The sequence below is a fragment of the Myxocyprinus asiaticus genome, chromosome 3, assembly GCF_019703515.2.
Source record: "Myxocyprinus asiaticus isolate MX2 ecotype Aquarium Trade chromosome 3, UBuf_Myxa_2, whole genome shotgun sequence".
Lineage (NCBI taxonomy): Eukaryota > Metazoa > Chordata > Actinopteri > Cypriniformes > Catostomidae > Myxocyprinus > Myxocyprinus asiaticus.
The window spans coordinates 28,555,249-28,571,666 of NC_059346.1; the positions used below are offsets into that span (position 1 = coordinate 28,555,249).

A 16,418-nucleotide genomic window follows, 5' to 3' on the forward strand; every position below is an offset into this window, starting at 1 on the left:
GAAGAGAAAATATTAAAATATACATGAAAACAAGACAAGAACAAATAATATTTGTTGAAAAATACAAGGTAGGCTCTTTTCTCTGTTACACACAAATATTTTTTTAAGTGTCTTTTTGTGGCAAAGTTATTTAAATGGGGGAAAGATTGTCATTAACAATGTTGGGTAAGTTACTAATTTACTTCCCTAAAATTGTAATCAAATTACTTTACTGATTAATTCATATTATAGTAAACACATGACTAATAATGTTACATAATATGCAGATCTACAACACTTATTCCACTGTTTATACCATCTGTTTGTGTGTGTGTTTGTATCAAGTCATATTGCATTTGGTGCTGTCAGTCGATTAAAATTTTTAATCACGGTTAATCGCATAATTTTTCATAGTTAATCGCAATTAATTGCAGATTTTGAAAGTGCTGAAATGTTACTCTATATACTTCTTTTCCTGTCAAAATGTATTTTTTCCATCCTAGGAAAGAAAACAAAACAATATAATGCTTTATTAACATTTTCCAATCAAAGCCTTCCACAGTATAAAGATAGAAATGTACTAAAATAGCACCAATTCAACTAACATTAAACGTTTCCCAAAGTCTAAGTGGGAGGTTGACAAATTGAAAGAACTAGACCCTATAGGTTATTCATTGCAATGGGCATTAAATCTCTTAAACTCCACATGAAAAGCACTCCAGACATCCTGTTCTGCATTTTAGTGATAGTTAAGACTTGACGTGCTTATGTAGTAATTAAATTGTGCATTATAGAGGCTGCAAAGTACTTTATTTCAACCACGTCCCATCTGTATTGTTTTGTACAACAAACAGCGTTAAGAGTTTCTTTCTTCTTCTAATCACTGACATGAAATTGCTGTTGTGTGTTTGTGGTGTGTATTGATTTAGGGCGGAAACATCAAAAAGGTTATGCCCTACTCCTAACAGTGTTTATGCTGATTTATGCTTTATTTAAGGTAAATGTGTTCGTTGCAATTAAGAAAAATGTCATCCAAAAAATCATGACCAAATTTCCTATTTCATGATGCATCCTAATCGTTATGTAAAGAATAGTGTGGTGATGGGGGCGTGGCGAGCGACGTCTCTAAAGAGCGAGGCCGGGAGAGGAAGAACGGTAAGGATTGACACCTGTGGAAAATTATCTCTAACAGCTGTTTTGTGTTGCAGTGAGAGCTGGAGAGGTATAAAAGGGCAGACCAGACCGCCGGAGGGGAGAGAAAGAGATGCACAAAGCTGTGTGTGTGTGTTCAGTGTACTGCTGAAAAGTATTATTTTGTGTGTATACACTGGAAACTGTTGACAATAAATGACCCACGTGTACTGTTAACCTGCCCCCCACTTCCTCCTTCACAAGAGTGCAAGAGATCTTTCACAAATAGCAATCAAATTAAATCGTTGTAAGTGCAAATATTTACACCTCTACTAATTCTTTTATTTTTAAGTTACTTTCTAAAACACTTTTCACAGAAATGCTTTTGTTTTTCCTGCTCAACCAATTTAAACAAACCCATTATTTGGTAATCCGCTTTATGGAATGAACGGAAGATACACAGATTATATGAACAAAGGAATAAATATTTGAAATGTATTATTACATAAATATTATAATTTAGATTATAATATTATAATTTAGAAATGTGTAACCCAAGTAAAATCAATTACCTTAATTGAAAGTCAGTAATTGTAACTGATAACACGAATTTAAAATGTAATGTGTTACACTACTTTTTTAACTTTAAAAAGTAATTCAATTACAGTAACTAATTACTTTGTAAACAGATTACTCAACACTGGTCATTAGAGAGTGCATTTATTTCAGGTAATACTGGGATACTGAGCATTTTGTGTTTTTTTAAGCAAAATTTCCTTCCATGTCTGTTAGTTTTGGTGTCAACAATGTCATTTCTGAGTCATTTACACAGCCATTGCCTACGGATCATTGAACAGCATGTAACTCTACCCGAGATCAACATGCTGTAGACCCTGACAAGTTTGCTCTCATTAAGATGCTCATTTACATAAACAAGAATCAAATTTGCATGGTTTTTAATAATGTCAAAACTGGTGACTTTCAGCTGCTTTATCATGGCAAAGGAATAACATGGCAAAGTTTTCCACAGCTCTGTATGCAAACATTACTTTATGAGGTGAGTCCATGCAAATGATGATAACAGTAATTTTTCCACTGGGCTTTACTGCAAAAGCCAGAGCATGAGCCATTCATGTTTGTGTGTATGTCACTGTGTATGTGTTTTAGCATCTGTTTGTCTTCAAGGGCACTGCACACTTTGCATTCACAATATGGGTTGAAAACATCAACTACTAATGACAAGCATGCCTGCTCATGTGTGCGTGTGTGTGTGTGTGTGTGTGTGTGTGTGTGTGTTTCTAGACAGTGTTCTTTGGCCCTATGATCTCATAACCTTCACTTTTCTTCCCAGTGCCCTGTCTACCCATAATCTTTCTGTCTAGGACAAAAGCAAGGTGCACGATGAAGTCATTGTTCAGACAATAACCTTTTCTTCTCAATTAATGTCTCTCTCTCTCTCTCCCTCTTTCTTGACTCACTGTCTGATGATGTCACACACTCAGACACATCCCAAGCCTGCTGTGTTCATTACCGGCCTGCACCTGCAGAGCCTGTAATTCTTTAAATGCTAGAGAATTAGTTAGAGAGACAAAGCGAGATTACGAGACTCTCGAGTATAATACGAAATATGAGAATCCTGAGATTTGCAGTAGGAAATGGGCGGAGATGTAATATCCAGCTGATTATTGCTCTGCATCTTTATTAGCAGAACATCATGTTATTAGCCAAACAACTGAGGCATGCACTCACAAATCCAAACACAAAAGCAATATGAGCAATGTGTATCTGGTATGTAAGTACCTCCCTGATGACATCACAAGGAGTAATGGAATGACTGAGAAGAGGTAATGAATATTCCACCTGAACACAGAAGGCTTTACAGGTAATAGATGCCCTTAAAGGAACATTTCGTTCAATAAAAGTTAATTATAATCAACAGCATTTGTGGCATAATATTGATACCACAAAAATATTTTTAACTTTAATATTTTTTTTTGAAAAAAATAAAATAAAATAAAATAAAATAAATAATAAATCTGGGTTACAGCGAGACACTTCAATGGTACTGCATGGGGCCAATCTGTAAACGTTAAAGGTGCCCTGAGCAATTTTTTTATGCATGTTTTCTTGGTCTTGCGCTGACACCTAGTGGTGTGGATGCAGCATCATTCAAACACAACAGTTTTCATATGCTGATGCCATTGTAGAAATGCACTATTCACAGTCAGCCATGATAAATTTAACCCATGAGTGAAAGTGTCTAATAACAGTGCGGTTACTAAGATTAAGCGAGTATATTCGGCTAGTCATGTGATCTTAACATGGCTGCCCCCATGAGGGGACCCTCTCCATGTAGAATAAAACAGCTTTTTATAAGGTTACTGATATGACTAGAGTCTTCATCTCATGTTTGTACTCAAGATTTTATACATGTTTTTCAAAATTACAATTAATTTTTTAAGTAAAACAAGTTTTTTAATTAGGAAATTAAAAAAGGAGTGCACATTTAAAATACTGTTTCAAAATTATAGCCACAAGACGTACACAATATGCGTGTTTATGATTTTTGAGTGAGGAAATCTCTTACTAACATTTTCTGTGTAGTTATATCCAATTTTACAACTTTGTTGCCATGACGACATAACTTTGTAAACCCTGGAATACCGGAAAACGACAATTTAAACAACTTCACAGCTCAAATAATACGTGTTGTAACAAAAATTAATGTAAGATAAAATGATAAACTTCACATTTTAACCTTTAAACACTCAAACATTTGGCCCTATTCACTTCCATTGTAAGTGCCTCACTGTAACCTTGATTTTTGCTTTTTTAGAGAAAAGAATAAACAAGTAGAAATGACTTTTTATGGTAATCAGCATTATGCCACAAATGATGTTGACTGAGCTTAACTCGTATTAAACTCTGAATTACAAACTCTGTGTGAGTGTATGTGGTCTGTGCATGATCATGCTTACAGATATTTCATAGAGAAATTATAACTGACCATACCTATTTTTAATACCTAACTGACGATCAGAGAAAAATAAAACAATAGACAGTTAGAATTCAAATACAATATAGGAAAATTCAAGCCTATAGTAGGATATACATGTGGAGTTTGTGCTTCAGGGTTTGTATTCATGTGTGTGTGCACTGTGCACTGTGCATGCTTTTGTGCGTGCAGTGTAACCTAAACTCTTTAGTCTTGATGTTTGCGGGTATTATAGCACCAAATGAAATGTGCGGTTGAGCACCTCATTGTCAACGTAAGAGTTCAAATTACAGGTTCAGTAATCACAAATATGTCCACACACACTTCACAAAAATACACAAGCATACACACTGAAGTGCTACAGAGGAAAATTATATAACATTTAGAAACCATAATCATATATTCAAATTAAATTAGCACACAGATCACAATGCGACAAAAGACAGGTACACAGTAACCACATTAGAAATAGTAGTGTATGAAAAATTCAGCACATGATTGGGAGATTAGCACCACCCTGTCCCTCATATTCATCTCACATTGGCTCATCCAGCTGAAGAGCACATTAAACAGGACTGTGTCTGTGTAATTGTGTCCTTTTTAAAGAGCTATTTTTTGTATGTATGGTCAGGAGTAGAGTGCTAGAATATTGAATTATGTGTACAGGGGTGGGGGGTGGGGATCTTGTGAAAAAGGTGAAGTACAGTCAGTCTCAAGTGAAGTTATGTATTCACACAAGCACAAACACTAGCATGCAAACATACAATACAACAAGATAATGTGTAGTAATACTTTCATTAAAGGGTCATATCCTGAGGAATTAAACTTTCCTTGATCTTTTGAGATAAAAAAGTTATTTGTCCTATGAAAACATACTGTAACATAGAGAACTAAAAAAAAGTTTTTCCCCCCAAAAAAGATAATGGAGGACCATTTATTGCAACTAAACTGGAAAAAAGGCTTGTTGCATTCTTCTACAATAGTCTGATGTCACACAGATGAATCTGAATACACACACACACATATGACCACCCACATTTACATGTCAACAATGCCTAACTGGTATTCAGATACTTGGCCTGCACAGTCACAGTGAAGTAACAGAGAGATATGATATTATTCCTAAACACCTGAAGAACTAATTATAAAGTCAAATCTGTCAGATCTTTTGCTGTTTCTGGCTGTTAGTAGCACATGCCACTCTGTATATCCTTCCGAAGCATCCCAACGTTAGAAACGAGCAGTTGGACACGTGACGCCATGCAAGGAGCGGATGTGTAAACGACGAGCTCTGTGCACTTTGCTAGTTTTTAATTATTTTTATGTTATAATCCGGTGAGATTTGATACACCCTGCTACATATTTGCTCTTTGAAGTCAATATGACAAAGAATTCAAAATCCTCTGGCTCTGGAGATATTAAAAGACACTTACGTGCTCAAGCTGATACCTCTGACGGGCCTGCGGACCAGGGACTCGGTTTGGACGGTGCGGCGGGAGAAATCCAGCGTCAACTGTCCAACATAATTGTGATGCTAAACAAAAGTTGTTGCTGACTTAGAAGATCTCGCTGTAATACGTCGATCGATTTTCTCTGAGTTGGTTACAAGATTGTCGGACGTCAAGAAACGGATCGATTTTCTGGAGTCATCGGAGAGGGAATTATCTGATAATCCGCTGGCGACCAAAGTTAATTTGGAACACGTTCTTGAAAAACTTGAAGACCTTGATTATAGGAGCTGCAGGAATAACATCTGAATTGTTGGAATTCCTGAGCATGAGGAGGGCAGAAATATGGTGAAATTCCTGGACGAGCTCTTCCCGAGTCTGCTAGGCATAACAGGCCACAAGCTGGAAATCGAGCGAGCTCACAGAGTCCCGGCTCGCAGATCTGCTGAGGGGGACAGGCTCAATTCTGGCCAAATTCCTGAGATCATCCGATAAAGATCTTGTGTTACGTGAGGCGAGGAGTAAAGGAAAGCTTTCTTGGAAGAATCACAACATTTTCTTGTTCCCAGACTTAGCGTATTCAACAAGAGAGAAACGTGATCGAATCAAGGAATGCAAGAAACTCTTACATCAACGGAAGATCGCTTTTGCACTGATGTTCCCAGCCAAATTGAGAATAGATACTAAGGATGGCCACAAAGTATTTTCATGCCCCAAGCAAGCACTGTCCTTCATAAAAACATTGGAGTGAGTAAGCCATTTGGTGTTTCTCATGTGAGTGGATTGACTCACTGTACTTACTCTTGGCTGTCTAAGGACTTAGTCTTGGCTTGCCATTTTTGTTTCTTTTTGTGTTGGTTCCGCCTAGCAGCTGGAGTTTGTTTTGTGAAATAACACTCCTTCAATAAACTTTTGCATTGACAGAAGATCGCTTTTACACTGAAGTTCCCGGCCAGATTGAGAATGGATACTAAAGATGGCCACAAAATATCTATATGCCTACAACAAGCAATGTCTTTTATAGAGTTGATGGACTGAGGAAATCATGGTGTGTTTCTATGGTGGCCTCTGAGTCAACTTGACTCGTTAAATATACACTTGACTGTCCAAGGAACCGGGACGCCTGTTTTGTTTCTTTTTGTGCTGGTTCCACCTAGCGGCTGGAGTTTGTTTTGTGGAGGAACAAACCTTCGGGAGAGTTGTGGATGAATCTGCTCATTCTTTGTGCTTATGCCTTCTATTGGCTGGAGTTTGTTTTACAAAGTATTTTTTGTAATGTAATTTTGCCTCACAAAATTTGTATAGAAGCACCGGACTTGAGCAATCCAACGGCAAAGTTGTTGCGGGGACTCTCATAGGCATGCATGGACTCTTTGAGTTTAGAGGGTTTGACACCGGTTGGGCTGTCGTGCGCGGGGTTAATGTGCATGTAATGTGAAGTTCGGGGTTTTATTGTTGCACTAATATTGAAATGTGGTCTTTATAATTTTGTTTTTGACACACAATTAATTTTTTCTATTATATCAAAATGTCAAATGTTAATATGAGTGGATTATCTCTCTCCATGTGGAATGTGAATGGGATGGGGCACCCCATAAAATGTATTTATTTTTGTTATTAACATTTTTATTGATTCCATACACAAAAACCAATAAACACAACATAAAATATGGAATCAGTTATATAAATTAAAACCCTTCCCCCCGAACACCCCCCCCCCACCACCTGACACAAACACACATTACAGTGGTCTCTTACAATTATAACAAAAATTTAGAAACAAACTAAAAAGAAACTACTTTAAAAAAAAACAAGAGAACACATACACATCAGACAAAAAATTTAAAATCCCTCTCCACTTCCCCTCCCCGAGAACCCTCTAAGAAATCCAAATATCCACCCCACTTCCTATTAAACAAATCCCACTTTCCCAACATTCTGTAGATTGCCTCCTCAAATGCTGCAACCTCACTCATCTCCCCGCACCACTCCCGAAACGAGGGTGCCCCAGCCATCTTCCACCCCCTAAGTATTATTCTTCTGGCCACCATAACTCCGGCCAGGATCCAACCTCTCAAGTGGCTATCCCCAAAATGTATGACCTCTCCATCACCCAAAATGCAGAGTCTGGGGTAAAATGAAAACCACGTGTCCATCACATCACACATAAATCCCTGAATCTTCAACCAAAATTCCTGTATTTTAACACATCCCCAAAAAACATGGGTTGTGTCCCCGTCTTCTGATTGGCATCACCAGCAGGTGGGTGTGTCTTTAAGACCAAGTCTATACAATCTAGAGGGGGTCCAATATAATCGATTCAAAATCTTAAATTGCATCAGATGCACCCTTGAATCTCTAGATGTAGACTTGACATTTTTTAGAATCTTAGCCCACACTCCCTCCTCCAATACCAAATTTAAATCTCTCTCCCATAATCTTTTGAGAGAAGCTGAAGCTCCATCCCCCAGATTCTGAATTAACAGGGAGTAATACACTGATGCCTCATGACCTTTTCCAAAAGCAGTTATCACCACTTGTAGAGTATCTGCCCTTTTAGGGGGGTGTATGCTACTCCCAAAAATAGTACAGAGCAGGTGGCACAGCTGTAAGTACCTGAAGAACTGAGATTTAGGAATCCTGAAATGTTGGACCAAATTTTCAAATGATCTCAACCCACCACTCTCATATAGGTCACCAAGTGTATTAACACCCCTCTCAATCCACTCCGACCAGCAGAAAGGGGACTCACCAATATGCAACTTTGGGTTTAGCCATATGCTTGAGGCAACATTTAAATAAATGTCTGAATTAAACACTCTGGACACTTTTGTCCATAGCGCGTGCAGATGCAAGATAACGGGGTGCGACTTAACTTTTTTATAGAAAGGCTTTGTAATAGTAAAATAGGGGCAATAACTTTCTGTTCAATTCCAAACCAGGGAGGGGCTCTCTCAGGTGGAAGTGACCAATAAGCTAAATGTCTGAGACCAAATGCATAATAATAAAACAATATCTTGGGTAGGCCTAGCCCACCTTTGTCAATCGATCTATGCAGCTTGTTGAAATGTAACCTGGGATGTTTTCCATTCCAAATGAAGGACTTCACTATGCTATCAAATTGCTTGAAATAATTGAGGGGGACATCTACAGGGAGTGATTGTAGTAGGTAGTTGAATTTTGGAATACAATTCATATTAATAACATTAACCTTCCCAATAATCGATAAATGTAATGAAGCCCACCTACTCACATCACTCAAAACCCATTTTATTAAAGGGTCAAAATTAACTCTGACTAAATCACATAATTTTGCTGGGAATAAAATGCCCAAATACTTAATGCCCTGTTTGGGCCATTGAAAGGGCAGTATGCAGTCAGAGCTAAAGCTTTGAATTTAGACCAATTAACTCTGTATCCCAAAAATTTTAGAAAAGGAATTGATAATTCTGTGGAGACAAGGCATAGGTCTAGTGGAGTCAGAGATGAATAATAAAATATCATCTGCGAAAAGTAAAAGCTTATGCGCCATGCCTCCCTCCGTCACCCCTGGAAAATTATCCTCCTTTCTTATCACGGCTGCTAATGGTTCCGGGGCAAGACAGAACAATAATGGGGAAAGAGGGCAACCCTGCCGAGTGCTCCTATTCAGAGTAAAATAATCTGAAATTAATCCATTTGTTTGTAGTGCTGCTACAGGGTGTCTATAGAGTAACTTAATCCATCCAATAAAAGTATTTCCGAACCCATATATTTCTAGCATCTTAAAAAGATAATCCCATTCTACCATATCAAACGCCTTTTCGGCGTCAAGTGAAATGGCAGCGACCGGAGTCTGATCATTCACCACTGACCACATGGTATTAATGAGACGCCTAATGTTGTCAGAAGAGCTGCGGCCCCTAAAAACCCCACCTGATCTATATGTATAAGAGATGTCATAACTTTACTTAATCGGTTAGCCAGAATTTTTGCCAGAATTTTTACATCTAGCTGGATCAAGGAAATTGGACGGTAACTTTTACACTCGCTTGGATCATTGTCCTTTTTAAGAATCAGACTGATCCGGGCTTGTGTCATGGTTGGGGGAAGCTTTCCATTCTTTAATGACTCTGTATAACTTCTAACAAAAGTGGAGACAATTCTGTAGCATAAGATCTAAAAAATTCTGCGGCAAAGCCATCTGGTCCCAGAGCCTTGCCAGTAGGCAGGGCCTTAATTACCTCGCAAAGCTCCTCCAAGGTTATCTGAGATTCAAGAATTTTTTTTTGCTCAGTCGTCAATTTAGGGAGTTCTAATGGTTCCACAAAGTTTCTAATATCTTCATCAGTAGACAAAAACGTGGAACTATAAAGATCAAGATAGAATTCTTTAAAGGCATTATTAATAACAATGGCCGAGGTAAAAATTTCACCACCAGCAGATTTCACTGAGGGAATGGTAGAAAAAGACTCTCTCTGCTTTATATATCTAGCCAAAAGCTTCCCTGCTTTGTCCCTTGACTCAAAGTATGACTGTCTTGCCCTGAATAACCAAAACTCCACCTTCTGTGACAAAATAGTATTATATCTGTATTTCAATTGGGTCAATTCTCTGAGGCCATTAGATGACATTTGGTGCTTCAGTTCTAAATTCAAAAGGGATACATTAAAGCACCAACTATATGATTTATTTTTCTCTATATGTGGCAACACCTCTAAACTCACCAGGGCGTGATCTGAGACTAAAATCTTTCCAATTGAGCAATCAACAACAGATGAAATGAGGGATTTAGATAAAAATAAATAAATAAATAAAATCTATTCTAGAATAAATCTTATGGACTGATGAAAAAAATGTATAATCCCTACCAGATGGGTGCAAAAGTCTCCAAATATCTGTAAGACCAAGATTTTTACACATCCTGTGAAGTGTCAGTGATGCTCTAGGGGGCTTACACACTTTTGCTTCACTATGATCAAGGACTGAGTCCATCAAAAGATTAAAGTCTCCTCCCAATATTATATCATGAGGGGTGCTAGCGGCTTGCAACATCCCTTCAAGATCTATAAAAAAGCCCTGATCATCAGCAATAGGTGTGTAAATATTAGCCAAAATCAACCTTTGCCCCTGAATATATGCTAAAACAATAATGACTCTTCCTAATTTATCTTTAATCTGTTTGCAAAATTTGAATTGTAGGTGTTTATTTATCACTATAATGACTCCCCTGCTCTTATTGAGCCAGCACTAAAGAAAACATGGCCACCCCATATCTTCCCAAATTTTTCCACTTCCTGCGAGGAGAGATGTGTTTCTTGAAGAAACACTATATCACATTTCTTACGCTTAAGAAATGAAATAACTTTCCTTCTTTTTATGGGGTGCCCCGACCCATTCACATTCCATGTGGAGAGAAACAATCCATTTACATTAACATCTGACATTTTGATATAATAGAAAAAATACACTGTGTGTCAAAAATAAGATTATACAGACCACATTCCACATTAGTGCAAGAATAAAAAAAGAAAACGTGCGCATTTACCCTGCGCACGACAGCGCCAACCGGCGTCAATCCCTCTTAGCTCAAAGAGCCCATGTACGCCTACGAGAACCCCTGCGACAACTTTGCTGTCGGATTGTTCAAGTCCGGTGCATCTGTACAGATTTTGTGAGGCAAAATTACATAACAGAAAATACTTTGTAAAACAGACCCCAGCCAACAGGCAGAATAAACAGAAAGACCATGTAGATTCATTCACATAACTGTTTTGGAGGTGTGTTCCTCAACAAAACAAACTCCAGCTGATATAAAGCCGTTCAGTTTCCTCGGACAGACAAACAAGTATATCAAGTGTTCAGTGAGCTGGCTGTTATGAGTGCAGCAGATGACATAATCATTCCAATGTCCTGTGAAAATACTCCACAAAAACAAACTCCAGCCAACAGGAGGCATAAGCAGAAAGAACGATCAGATTCATCCACAGCTGACCCAAAGCAGTGTTGTTCCACAAAACAAGCTCCAGCCGCTAGGTGGAACCAGCACATAACGAAACAAAACATGCATCCCGGTTCCTCGGATGATCAAGAGTCAAATTCACTCAGAGGCCGCATAAAAAAAAATACATCATAACTTACTCAGTCCGTCAGCTTTATAAAAGACATCCTTTGTGTGGGCATGTAGATATTTTGTGGTCTCTATAGTGTACAATCTCAATCTTGCCGGGAACTTCAGTGTAAAAGCGATCTTCCATCAATACAAAAGTTTCTTGAAGGAAGTGTCATTCCACAAAACAAACTCCAGCTGCTAGACGGAGCCAATACAGAAAGAAACAAAAATGGCGCCCAGCTTCCACAGACAATCAAGTTATGTACAGCGAGTCAGTCCACTCACATAAGTAACATGCAATGGTTTACTCACCCATAATTTCTAAAAAGGACAGTGCTTTTTGGGGGCATAAAAATACTTTGCGGCCGTCTTTGGTGTCTATCCTCAGTTTGGCCAGAAACATCAGTGCAAAAGTGATCTTCCACTGATGTAAGAGTTTCTTACATTCCTTGAACCGATCGCGTTTCTCTCTTGTCAAATTCGCAAAATCCGGGAACAAGAAATTATTGTGATTCTGCCAAGAAAGCTTTCCTTTGATCCTCGCCTGGTGCAACACGAGATCTTTATCGGATGATCTCAGAAATTTGGCCAGAATTGATCGGGGCCTGTCTCCCTCAGCAGATCTCTGAGCCAGGACTCTATGAGCTCGCTCGATTTCCAGCTTATGGCCTGTTATGTCGAGCAGACTCGGGAAGAGCTCGTCCAGGAATTTCACCATATCTCTGCCCTCTTCATGCTCAGGAATTCCAACAATTCGTATATTGTTCCTTCGATTTCTATTTTCGAGATCTTCCAATTTTTGTTTGAATTCCTTCTCCCGTCACGCTTTCCAACTCGAGTCCCAGGCTCGCAGTCCCGTCAGAGGTTTCAGCTAAAGCACGTAAGTGTCTTTGAATGTCTCCAGAGTCTGAGGATTTTGACTTCTTTGCCATGTTTAGCTCAAAGAACAAATATGTAACTGGGTGTATCGAATCTCACCAGATTATAACATACAATAATTAAAAACTAGCAAAGTACGCAGAGCTCGCCGTTTACATGTCTGATCCTTGCATGGCGTCACGTGACTCTCCGGAAGGTTATTTCTTTTCTTAAACATAAGAGATATGAAATAGAGTTTCTTCAAGAAACTCATCTTTCCCTGCAGGAAGCTGAAAAATTTGGGAAGATATGGGGTGGACATGTTTTCTTTAGTGCTGGCTTAAGTAAGAGCAGGGGAGTCATTATAGTGATAAATAAACACCTACAATTCAAATATCTCAAACAGATTAATGATAAATTAGGAAGAGTCATTATTGTTTTAGCTGAAATTCAGGGGCAAAGGTTGATTTTGGCTAATATTTACGCACCTAATGCTGATGATCAGGGCTTTTTTATAGATTTTGTAGGGATGTTGCAAACCATTGGCACCCCTCATGATATAATATTGGGAGGAGACTTTAATCTTTTGATGGACTCAGTCCTTGCTCATAGTGAAGCAAAAGTGTGTAAGCCCCCTAGAGCAACATTGATGCTTCACAGGATGTGTAAAAATCTTGGTCTTACAGATATTTGGAGACTTTTGAACCCATCTGGTAGGGACTATAAATTTTTTTCATCAATCCATAAGATTTATTCTAGAATAGATTTTTTTTCTTGATATCTAAGTCCCTCATTTCATCTGTTGTAGATTACTCAATTGGAAACATGGCATGTGAAACATCTGGGCGTGGCTTGGGAGGCACTTATGGCAGGTCTTAGGGGTCAGATCATATAGTATGCCTCATTCATCAAAAAATCCAAAGCACGAGAACTCGTGGAGTTGGAAGGAAATATTAAATATTAAAAGTGTCGAATGTCATCTGATGGCCACAGAGAATTGACCCGACTGAAATACAGATATAATACTATTTTGTCGCGGAAGGTGGATTTTTGGCTATTCAGGGCAAGACAGTCATACTTTGAGTCAGGGGAACAAGGCAGGAAAACAGAGAGTCTTTTTCTACCATTCCCTCAGTGAAATCTGCTGGTGGTGAAATATTTACCTCAGCCATTGATATTAATAATGCTTATATAGTGTTTTATCTTGATCTTTATAGTTGCATGTCTTTGTCTACTGATGAAGATATTAGAAACTTTGTGGAACAATTAGAACTCCCTAAATTGACGACTGAGCAAAAAAATTCTCTTGACTCTGAGATAACCTTGGAGGAGCTTGACGAGGTCATTAAGGCCCTGCCTACTGGCAAGGCTCCGGGGCCAGATGGCTTTGCCGCTAATGTTTTTAGATCTTATGCTACAGAACTGGCTCCACTTTTGTTAAAAGTTTATACAAATCATTAAAGAATGGAAAGCTTCCTCCAACCATGACACAAGCCCGGATCAGTCTGATTCTTAAAAAGGACAAAGATCTAAGCGAGTGTATCATCCAATTTCCCTGATCCAGCTAGATGTAAAAATTCTGGCTGACCGATTAAGTAAAGTTATGACATCTCTTATACATATAGATCAGGTGGGGTTTATTCAGGGCTGCAGTTCTTCTGATAGCATTAGGCGTTTCATCAATATCATGTGGTCAGTGGCGAATGATCAGACTCAAGTCGCTGCCATCTCACTTGGCGCCGAAAAGGCGTTTGATATGGTAGAATGGGATTATTGTTTTAAGATTTTGGAAATATATGGGTTTGGAAATACTTTTATTGGATGGATTAAGTTACTTTATAGACACCCTGTAGCAGCGGTACAAAAAATTTATTAATTTCAGATTATTTTACTCTGGATAGGGGCACCTAGCAGGGTTGCCCTCTTTCCCCACTATTGTTCTGTCTTGCCCTGGAACCATTAGCAGCCATGATAAGAAAGGAGGATGATTTTCCAGGGGTGATGGCGGGAGGTGTGGCGCACAAGCTTTTGCTTTACGCAGATGATATTTTATTATTTGTCTCTGACCCTACTAGATCTATGCCTTGCCTCCACAGAATTATCAATTCCTTTTCTAAATTTTCGGGATACAGAGTTAATTGGTGTAAATCCGAAGCTTTGGCTCTGACTGCATACTGCCCAGTAACAGCTTTTCAGCTGGGCGCCTTTCAATGGCCCAAACAGGGCATTAAGTATTTGGGTATCTTATTCCCAGCAAATGTATGTGATTTAGTCAGAGTTAATTTTGATCCTTTAATAAAAAATGTTTCGAGCGATGTGGGCAGGTGGGCTTTATTACATTTATCTGTGACTGGGAAGGTTAATGTTATTAAAATGAATTGTATTCCAAAATATAACTACCTGCTACAATCTCTCCCTGTTGATATCCCCCTCTCTTATTTCAAACAATTTTATAGCATAGTGAAGTCCTTCATTTGGAATGGTCCCAGGTTACATTTCAATAGGTTACATAGGCTGACTGACAAAGGTGGGCTAGGCCTACCCAAGATTTTGTTTTATTATTAGGCGTTCAATCTCAGACATTTGGCTCATTGGTCGCTTCCACCTGGTTTCGTATTGAACAGGATGTCCTTGCCCCTATTTCGCCATTGCAAAGCCTTTCACTCAAACTAACTGGAGAAGTTAAGTCACACCCCGTTATCTCGCATTTGCACGTGGTTTGGACAAAAGTGTCCAGAGCATTTAATTCGGACATTTATTTAAATGTTGCCTCAAGCATATGGCTGAACCCTAAATTACATATTAATAAGTCCCCTTTCTGTTGGTCAGAGTGGATTGGGAGGGGGGTTACTACATTCGGAGACCTATATGAGGGTGGAGTACTGAGATCTTTTGATAATTTGGTTCAACATTTTAAGGTTCTTTAGGTATTTAAAGCTGCGGCATCTACTCTGTACTCTTTTTGGGAGTAGTGTACACCCCCCTAAAGCGGCAGATCCTCTGGAAATGGTGATTACTGCTTTTGGGAAAGGTCATGAAGAATCTGTGAATTACTCCCTGTTAATTCAGAGTCTGGGGGATGGAGCTTCGTCTTCTCTCAAGAGATTATGGGAGAAAGATTTAAACTTAGTATTGGAGGAGGGAGTGTGGGCTAGGATCCTAAAAAGCATCAAGTCTGCATCTAGAGATGCAAGGGTCCGTCTGATGCAATTTAGGATTAAGACCCCCTCTAGATTGTATAGGTTGGGTCTTAAAGACACACCCACCTGCTGGTGGTGCCAATCAGAAGACGGGGACACAATACATGTATTTTGGGGATGTGTAAAGATCCAAGAGTTTTGGTTGGGGGTTCAAAACTTTGTGTGTGAGGTGTTGAACACTGAACTTTAATTTAGCCCCAGACTCTGTATCCTGGGTGATGGGATGACACTTATCATTGAGAATAAATGTTTAAAAAGTTGGGTCCTAGCCGGAGTCATGATTGGTCAGAAAATCATCCTCAGGTGATGGAAGTCGGCTCATTTAGGGAATGGTGCGGGGAGATGGACGAGGTGGGTGAGATGTTTTTTAGAAGGCTGGGGAAATGGAATTTGTTTGTCAGGAAGTGTGTGTGTGTGTGGGGGGGGTTATTTGGCTTTTTTGGAGGGTTCTCGGGGAGTGGCTGTGGAGAGGAATTTGTAGTTTAGTTGGGTATGTGTTTTATTGATTTTGTTTGTATATCTTCTTTTTATGTATTTTATTTTGATGATCTAGTTGTTGGTGATGACAGTAGTACATGTTTGTGGGGGTCGGGGGGGGGGGATAATGTGAATAATTGATTCCGTTTTTTATGTTGTGTTTGTATGCTTTATCTTTGGAATCAATAAAATTGTTAATAACAAACAAATTAAACTTTTAAGAAAATGTAAATGATTGA

General features: G+C 38.8%; 1 protein-coding gene across 5 annotated transcripts in view; it reads right to left on the reverse strand.

Annotated features, from left to right (window-relative positions):
- The window catches only part of garnl3 (GTPase activating Rap/RanGAP domain like 3), a 133,798-nt gene that overhangs the window by 86,879 nt on the left and 30,501 nt on the right, over positions 1-16,418 (reverse strand). The window lies entirely within an intron of this gene.